Genomic DNA, 10,577 nt, shown 5'->3' with positions numbered 1-10,577 from the left:
CTGGTGGTGCTACTCTCAGTGTGCATATGTGCAGGTAAGGGCAGAAACTGCACTGACTTTGTAGAAACTACCATCCAGACCCCTCAGCCCCACGCATCTAAATCTGCAGTCCCAACGTCACTCTGGGCACCAGGTGACCGGCTCTGCCTGCACAATACGCAGGGGACTCTTTGGTACAGCAGAGGACAACCTGGCGATTACTTGGTGGGCTTAAGCCAAGACTGGTGCTGCTTTTTGTTTTGTTTTGTTTTGTTTTGTTTTGTTTTGTTTTGTCTTTATATCTTTGATATCTTTGCCTGTGTTGAGGGGGGGTTGTCGGTTGTTTTTACATGTGAATGTATTTGATTTTTTCTTTGTTGTTGTTGTTGTTGTTGTTGTGCTTGGTGATTTGCTTTGTTCTGAAATTGCCCTATACCAGGGCCCAGCTTAAGAGGCACAAGATTCAACATACTCAGAGGCCAACTCCAGACCAAACCAGAGTACTACCGGGTTTGACCTACAAGTGACACACCCAGAGGGAATTCTCTACAGACACAAGAGCCCATAGAGGCCAAATCACATTTAAGTGGTCAACCCCCACGCAGCAGAACACCCCGTGGTGGGCAGAGCCAAGTCTCACAACTAGTCAGCCTAGGAGTTAACCCCACCTACTCACAAGCGAAAAGCAATTAAAGATCTTCTTTAACAGGACAATATATACAACACAAGAGTCACCTTTGGAGCACATGCAGAGGAGAAGAATGAAGTAGTGCAAGTCAAATATAAAGAACACATACTACAGAAGATAACCCAGCAAGAACTAAGAACTCTAGGGGATCTACCTAATACATCGAAGCAAACACAGAGAGTCAGCCAGAATGGGGAAACAAAGAAACATGTCCCAAATAAAAGAACAGAAGAAACCTCCAGAAATGGAACCAAATGAAACAGAGGTAACCAACCTATCAGAGACAGAGTTCAGAATACTGATGATAAGAATGTTTAAGGAGCTTAGAGACGACATAAAGAAGGATGCAGAAATGAAAGAGGAGAAGTAACAACAGACACCGCAGAAATACAAAAAATTTTAAGAAATTACTATGAGCAACTATATGCCAACAAATTTGACAATCTGGAAGAAATGGACAATTTTCTAGAGGCGTACAACCTTCCAAGGCTAACTGAAGAAGAAACAGAAAACCTGAATAGACTGATTACCACCAGGGAAATTGAATCAGTAATCAACAATCTCCCAACAAACAAAAGCCCTGGACCAGATGGCTTTACAGGTGAATTTTACAAAACGTTCAAAAAAGAATTATCACCTATTCTCCTCAAGCTCTTCCAAAAAATCCAGAAGGAGGGAAGACTCCCAAACACATTTTACGAAGCCACTATCACCCTGATCCAAAAATCAGACAAAGATACCACAACAAAAAGAAAACTACAGGCCGATATCACTAATGAACATAGATGCAAAAATCCTAACAAAATAATAGCGAACAGAATTCAGCAATACATTAAAAAGATCATACACCATGATCAAGTGGGATTCATCCCTGGTATGCAAGGGTGGTTCAACATCTGCAAATCAATTAATGTGATACACCACATTAATAAAATGAAAAATAAAAATCACATGATCATATCAATAGATGCAGAAAAAGCATTTGATAAAATCCAGCAGCCATTTATGATAAAAACCCTTAAGAAAGTGGGAATAGAGGGATCATATCTCAACATAATAAAGGCCACATATGATAAACCTACAGCTAACATCATACTCAATGGGGAAAAGCTAAAACCATTCCCCTTAAGATCAGGAACAAGGCAAGGTTGCCCACTTTCTCCACTTCTATTCAACATAGTGCTGGAAGTTCTAGCCACAGCAATCAGACAAGAAAAAGAAATAAAAGGCATCCAAATCGGTAAGGAGGAAGTAAAATTGTCATTATATGCAGATGATATGATACTATATATAGAGAACCCTAAAGACTCCACCAAGAAACTATTAGAGCTGATAGATGAATTTAGTAAAGTAGCAGGATACAAAATTAATATTCAGAAATCAATTGCATTTGTATATACCAATAATAAAACATCAGAAGGAGAAATTAAAAAAGCAATCCCATTTACAATTGCTCCAAAGACTATGAAATACCTGGGAATAAATTTAACCAAAGAAGTAAAAGATCTGTACTCAGAAAATTATAAGACACTGAAGAAAGAAATGAAAGCAGATACAAATAGATGGAAACACATACCATGTTCATGGATAGGAAGAATTAATATAGTTAAAATGTCCATACTGTCTAAGGCAATATACATATTCAACGCAATTCCTATCAAACTACCAATGACGTTTTTCACAGAAATAGAACATATAATCCTAAAATTTATATGGGACCATAAAAGACCCCGGATAGACTCAGCAATCTTGAGAAATAATAACAAAGTGGGAGGTATAACAATACCTGACATCAAATTATACTACAAGGCTACAGTAATCAAAACAGCATGGTACTGGCATAAAAACAGACACATAGATCAATGGAACAGAATAGAGAGTCCAGAAATAAATCCATGCCTATATGGCCGTTTAATCTATGACAATGGAAGCAAGAATGTATGGTGGGGTAAAGAAAGTCTATTCAATAAATGGTGCTGGGAAACCTGGACAGACACATGCAAAAAAAATGAAGCTGGACCACCTCCTTACACCATATACAAAAATAAATTCAAAATGGCTTAAAGACTTAAATGTAAGATCTGAAACCATAAAATTTCTAGAAGAAAATATAGGAAGAAACTTCACAGACATTACCCGGAGTAAGATTTTTACTGATCTGTCCCCTTGCGCAAGGGAGGTAAGAGAAAAAATAAACATGTGGATTACATCAAACTAAAAAGTTTTTTCACAGCAAAGGAAACCATCAATAAAACAAAAAGACATCCTACTGAATGGGAAAAGATATTTGCCAATGATATATTTGATAAGGGGTTAATATCACAAATTTATAAAACACTCACTCAACTCAACTCCAAAAAAACAAACAACCCAATTAAAAACTGGGCAGAGGACATGAAGAGACATTTTTCTAAAAAGGACATACAGATGGCAAACAGACATATGAAGAAATGCTCAAACTCACTAACCATCAGAGAAATGCAAATAAAAACCACAATGAGATACCACCTCACCCCAGTCAAAATGGCTATCATCAATAAATCAATAAACAACAAGTGCTGGCGCAGATGTGGAGAAAAGGGAACCCTTGTGCACTGTTGGTGGGATTGCAGATTGGTGCAGCCACTATGGAAAACAGTATGGAGGTATCTCAAAAACCTGAAACTGGAACTACCTTATGATCCAGCAATTCCACTCCTAGGTATCTATCCAGAGAAATCCAAAACTCTAATTCAAAAAACTTTATACACTCCTATGTTTATTGCAGCACTATACACAATAGCCAAGACATGGAAACAACCGAAATGCCCATGGGTAGATGACTGGATTAAGAAACTGTGGTACATTTATACAATGGTACATTTTACAGCCATAAAGAAGAAAGAAATCATACCATTTGCAACAACATGGATGGACCTAGAGAACATTATGTTAAGTGAAATAAGTCAGACAGAGAAAGACAAATACCATATGATCTCACTTATATGTGGAATCTAAAGAAAAGAATAAGTGAATGAACTAATCAGAAATAGTTTTGGAGACATAGAGGAAAAACTGAGGGAAGCTAGATGGGAGGTGGGGTGGGGATAAGAGGAAAGGTGAGGGGATTAGAAAGCAGTCAGTAACCACAAGATGGTCACGGGGTTCTGAAAATTAATTTGGGGAATGCAATCAATAATGTTGTAAAGATGTTGTAGGGTATCCGATGGACATGTGTCCCATTTGGGAGACCACCTCAGGGATGATGTAGGTGCCTGATCACTGCACTGTACACCTGAAGCTGAACAATAATGAATGCCAACTATAATTATATATATATATATGTATGTATATGTATGTATGTATATACTTACAGGAAGCGGAGTACAGCATTAGGAATAGAGACAGTGGAAATGTAATGGCTCTGTGCGATGTCAGAGGGATAGTGGATGTGGGGAGGGGGGTTCACACAGTGTGAGGGATATAAATGATAAATGTCTAAGTATTACTTTGTCTTGTGCACCTGAAACTAATAAAAAAGAAAAATAGGCCATCTACCTTATGAAGGCAAGAAATGGGGGGAAAAGAATACCAGCATGGAAAAACCATATACCATTAGAACACTGGTCTTAAGAAAACTGGTACGGTTGTATTACTGTAAGACAATGTAGACTTCAAGACAAGTATTACTAGATATAAAGATAAATATTTCACAATCATAAAATGACGATCAAGACGGCATAAAAATCTCATATGTGTATGGACCTAGTAATGTTTCAAAATACATGAAGCAAAACTTACAGAACTAAAACTCAAAACTAGACAAATCTATAATCATAGTGGGAGGTTTTAACATCCATTGATCAGTAATTAATGGAACAAATAGACCAAAATAATTGAAAAATACATGGAATATTTATATAACAAAATCAACCAAATTGACTTAAGTGGATATATAGAACATTATACCCGTAAACTGAAGAATATGTGTTCATTGAATAGCACATGGAACAGAACATCGATCAACACAAATCAACCTTTCAAAAGACTGAAATTTTAGGAAGTATGTGCTCTGACCACAACAGAATAAAATTAGAAATCAATAAAATAGTATATCAATAAAAGTTCCAAATGCTTGGAAATTATCAACCTACTTCTAAATACCTATGGGTCAAAGAACTCAACATCATTTTTCTTCAGGGAAATTCAAATTAAAAACATAACGTAATACCATTTCACAATCACTAGAATGAATAAAAACAAAAGCTTGACAATACCAAATGTTAGGAAGTATGTGGAGCAACTGGAAATCTCATACATTGCTGATGAGAGCATAAAATGGTGCAACCACATTGTATTAGGTTGGTGCAAAAGTAATTGCAGTTTAAAAGATTAAAAAATAATTACAAAAACCACAATTACTTTTGTACTGACCTAGTAGAATATTTTAGCAATTTCTTGTAAAGTTAAGCATACTCCTACTCTATGACTCAGCATGTCCACTAGATATTTATCCAAGAGAAAAGGAAACATATATTGAGCAAAATATTGGTACAAGAATGTCTATAGCACCTTATACATATTAACTGAAAATCAGATACAACCCAAAGGAACACCAACCAGAAAAATAAATTATGGTATATCCATGCACTAGAACTTTATGCTTAAAAAATAATGAACTAATGATACCACAGTAACATTCATGAATCTCAAGAACAGTATGTTAAGTGAAAGAAGTCAAATGCAATAAAGTACAGTCCAAGTGATTCTATTTCTATGATGTTTAAGGAAAAAGTAAAATTAATGTATGGTGATAGAATTCAAAAAGAGATTGCTAATGAGGGGTATGGGTGTGGATCTAAGTGGGCATGAGGAAACTTTCTGGGGCCATGGAAATGTTCTGTTTATTGAATGGGGTAATCATTACAGACTAGCATACATTCATCAAAATTTATCAAACTGTATACTTCATAACTGAGCATTTCACTATATGTAAATGTTGCCTCAAAGAACTGTAAGCAAATATTGAACTCTAGCTAGTAGGTTTTCTTTTTGTAGTGATATGGATTAGCAATTCTGAAACTAATTTTGTATAATAGGTATGAACAAATAAATATATTAAAGATAACATGTAGAAGTTTTTTCACTGTTGGAGAAGAGAATTATAAAAATGGAAGAAGACTAGAATAAATCCGTTAGTTGGGAATTGAAGTTATCAGGTAAATAAACGAGTGTGTGTTTTTCCTAGTTCAGTCCACTGAAAGAGACAATAGCTCCTTAGTAACATGATGTACCTAGAACCTAGATCTTGGTTTCTGAATACCATTCTCTACTAAAAGGAAATATGACTCCTTAGAAAAATGGCTGACATCAGCATGGAGACTGCCAGAAAATAATCATGTGCTCAAAGAATTATCAGAGCACATCAAAGCACACAAGAGCCAGCTAGAAGGGACTTGACAAGGCCAAGTGTGGGAAAATTTGAGCATCAAAATGAATAATAAGAATAAGAGATTATGACTATTGAATAAAATAAGAATCCATACTTCCAAATTAACACAAATAAATAAATGGAGAAGGTAAAGTCCTTCATTATAGTATAATGTCAGCTAACAGATGTAAATGGAATGATGGAGTTAGAATGTTACCAATGAAAGATAAAATTTATGGATGAAGGAAGTTGTGATGAGCGAGAGGATATTTCTATAGCCTCGATGTGTCATTACACAAATTACTTATGAAGTACAAAGAAAAATATGGTTACTTTACATTTGTGAGTTCTGACAACTCACAAATTGGCATTTTAACCAAGTTCAGAAAGTATTATATATGTATATATACACATACATACACAAACTTATGTCGACGTAAGAAACATCCAAACCTGTAGGGAATTTTTATAAGTTTATTTGAGCCAAACTGACTGTAATTGCCAGGAAGCAAAATCTCAACAGATTGAGAAAATGCTCTGAAGAATGAAAATTTTGTAGCCTATTTTATACATTAGAATCAAAGGAGGAGACATAAGGAGGGTTACATGAAATCCATCAAGGGTAGATTAAGGGGGAGGGAGAAAACAAAGCAGGGAAATCTGAGATGGATAAAAAGAAAAATGCAGAGACACACCCTTCTTTTACATTGGCAAGTACAGGACAGTTAATTAACATTTACAGTTTCAGGGAACAAGATAATAATGATGGGTTCTGTGATCTGTGCTCTGGTGCCCTGGGTTGAGCCCTGAGGTGTCTGGAAAAAGGGATTACTCTGACATTCCAAGGGCATCTTATCTTAGATGCGAAGACAATAGACAGGTTCACTTAAGGTAAAGATTGACCTTTGTCAAGGAAGCTACAGACCTAGGATGTGACTAACAGCGATGACCAGCTTTTAGGAAGTTTTACGTTCAGACCCTTTTATGTTGGTAATTTCCTTCCCTGAGTTTGTAGGGCCTGCCATGCTGGCCTCCCCTGAGCTTGTCAGGTTTGGTAAGTGGCCCCTTTTTTGTCCACACTTATAGAGAAAGGGAATGATAAATAAAAGGGGCAAAATAATATGTAAATAATTGGTGAACTTGATAAAGGGTTTATGGAAAATCTCTACTATTCTTGTATCTTTTATTTTTAAATTCATATTACAAGTTAAAAAATAAAATGACAGCAAGTTTCTGGTTCCACTATAGCAGTGTAAACACATCTCGCCACTGATTACAACAAGATCTCTGAACAAATATAAAAAGAACTACCTGAGGGCTCTGAAAAGAAAAGAAAAGCAAGAAGGTTGTAGAGGGGGAATCAAATGTGATAAAACAACCTGTTAGGAGGATCCTGTCCTTGACCTGTTTCATGAGTGTGTGTAGAATGTTACTTTATTTTAACATAAACAAAACTGGAAATCATACACAATCTATCAGGGCTGTAGTTTATTTAAAAAAAGGGGGGGAGGATAAATTTCCTGTAGTGGAATTAAACTCAAAGAAAATTTGGAAAATAGATGCACATCTCTTATCGTTTAAGTAAAAAAAACATTTAAAGGTTATGGTTTGTATATATCATATTTTCTTAGCCTCATTTTAACTTATTCAATCAACGGAAAACTTTGACTGTAATCATGTGATATAAAAGAGTTTCTACTCTATTAATAAATACATCTAGCAGCTGGGATGATTAAAAGATTTGGTATTCAGTTGATGTAAGAATATGCATATTTGTAAAATTTTATGAAGATTATGCTGAAACAGTGCACTGTACTTTCCAACTTTAACAAAAGGAATTGCTTAAATATTTTATTGCATGTCAAAAATCTGTTAGATTAAAATAAAATTAACTTAAAAATGTAATATTGCAGATTAAAAATGTCAAGAAGTCAAAGTAAATGCTAGCTAGCCCTTTTGGTTTTGATGTCTACTCTTTGTAATATTTGGAGGAAGTTCGGCTAATTAACAGAATGGTGAGTTACTATTATATCAAGATCCCTGGAAATGCCACTATATAATTTTTCAATAAAAGCATAGGAAAAAATTTCAGATTAAAAGCAAATATAAAAGATTTAAATTTCATTATGGGTATTAACATTATCACTACTTGAATTTTACCACGCATTGTGACCACGATTTCCATGTGACTACAGCACTAAAATTACTCTTACTGAGAAGAAATCTTGAAAATGTGCTGGTTTCCTTGGAAGCCTACAGAAGTGTTGGGTCTGGAGAAAGAAATTTCCTTGATTTCCTGTACATTAATAGAGAATGAACATTAAGAAGTAGATCATTGTAAGAATTGATCATAATTGTAACTAAAAATCCCACATAGTTGTGGAAAGAAAAGGCCAAGAATTGAGTGAGTCTTGTCCTGAATGACATGATGGACAAAATGGAGGACAGATTAAAGCAGATTAAATTCTAAAGTGATGTTTCAAAATACCTAAGCATTTTAACCATACCTAATCACCATTATAAAATTTAACAAGTGGGGCTAGTCTATATTTAGATTTTCTCTAATACTTAAAATGTTTTTATGTTTGGATGCTATATTAGATGATGGTGACGAATACTATATGAGGCTAACATATTTTTTAATTGTTTCTGATCTTTGGTGTATTGAAGAACACTGCAGCTTCTCTGTCAAACCTAAGTAACTTAATTTGCATAGCTAAAAATCATAGAGGTTTTGCTTTTTAAAATCCAATTTCTACATAACCGAAAGTCACTCTTTGTTCTTATATCCTTACAAACTCAGAATGTGCTTTCAAGAAAAAATAATCAGTCATGAGTTGTTTCAAATTCTGTTTTCTTCATTCCCTTTTGCAGCATCTCCAAAATCCTCTGAGATTCAATACCTCTAGGTTTGCATTTGAAAACCTCAATAGTCCAAGCCTCAAACTCTGTAACTTTTATTCCTTCACTTCCCCCATTTATTCTGCTTTCCCTGGTGTCTTTTTCAGATGCTGGTGTTTCATGTTTTTAAAATGCAACTAGATTTTTAAGCTTAGCCCATCCAGCCAGAGCTTTCCTCAACAAAGACTTACAGAGCCACCTGGGATTAGTACAGAAGACATTCTAATAAAATGGAACAGGCTCAAGACTTTTTACTAGGGCTGCATCTGAAGAAGATATGTAAACTCTTACTGGAGAGATCACTGTGGGGAAAATGGAGTTCTGTGAAAAAAGGGAAAAAATTGAGCCCCCAAGGAAATAGAAAATATTTAAAAATGTAACACATGTCAATTAGGTTTGAACAAAATACATAAATAAGATTTAAATGTAAACAAAAGATGGCAGAAAATATTTCTTTAAAAATTTCTATGCAATGCTCAAGTAAGGACTGAAAATACAACATTCAGTAAAAATATTTGCTTGGCCCAGATGAGAAAAACTATATACAGAGGGTACCAAAAAAATGTATACACATTTTAAGAAAGGAAAAAACTGTATTAAAATTGTAATAATATATACCGATAACCAAAGATGAATGCAAGTCACATTTGACTTCTGCAATTACAAGTGGTGCTCAAAATGGTTAGCATCGGGGTAATTTTAATATAGTTTTTTTCCTTTCTTAAATGTGTATACATTTTTTTGGCAACCTCTGTATATCAATTAACAATTAACACTTATATATAGGTAAGGTTTATAAGGCATAAAGTATTTCCATATGAGTTACATTCTTAATATATAAAATAAATTAGTGCCATCAGCCACAAAGAATACCAAAACAAGACCATTTTACAAGTATGAGATTGTGATGTAATCTAATCCAAGGATAAGCTTACAGTCTGCAAAATTTAAAAAACTTTTAAATTAATCCTTAAATTCAAAGCTGACAATCAAAATTTATTCTAGTGCTTTATTTGTACATAAATTTCATTTTTTAATTTAAATATGTATGGCATATTGTTTTCACTCCCAGGCTTCTCTCAAGAAAATGATCAATTTGTTTAAGAAAAAACTCTTCCGCAGCACTTAAAATAATCTTTCTCCTTCCTAATATAACAATAACTATCCATTTGCTAAAATAAATATTTTCTTAAACAAAATAAATTTTTCAAGCACTATAAAAGATATCTTTTTGTGATTAAAAAAATCTGAAATCTATGTAATTTTACTAACAATTGTCACCCCAATAAACTTTAAAAAATAATCAAGCTACCAATCTGTTAGGGCAATGCATCATTATAATGATAAACAAATTACTGCCCTTGGTAAATTCAATGAACACCATTTAAAGGGAGGAATGAAGCCAAACAGAAATTACTAATAAAGCAGGGAGTTAGCAATGTCCTTTGAAATTGAATATGTGCACTTTAATAGGCATATCAGCCTTCCATGTTTTTAAGAAACATACATTAGGCACCTCTCAATACTCTAAGGAAAAACCTTTAAGGAGTTTTATAAAATATAATTAGTCATACCTAGTTTCATTGTGAATATTTATCA

The sequence above is a fragment of the Rhinolophus sinicus genome, chromosome 18, assembly GCF_057876585.1.
Source record: "Rhinolophus sinicus isolate RSI-liver-muscle chromosome 18, RSI-T2T, whole genome shotgun sequence".
NCBI lineage: Eukaryota > Metazoa > Chordata > Mammalia > Chiroptera > Rhinolophidae > Rhinolophus > Rhinolophus sinicus.
The sequence above is the reverse complement of the archived record's forward strand: the minus strand, read 5'-3'. Positions refer to the sequence as shown.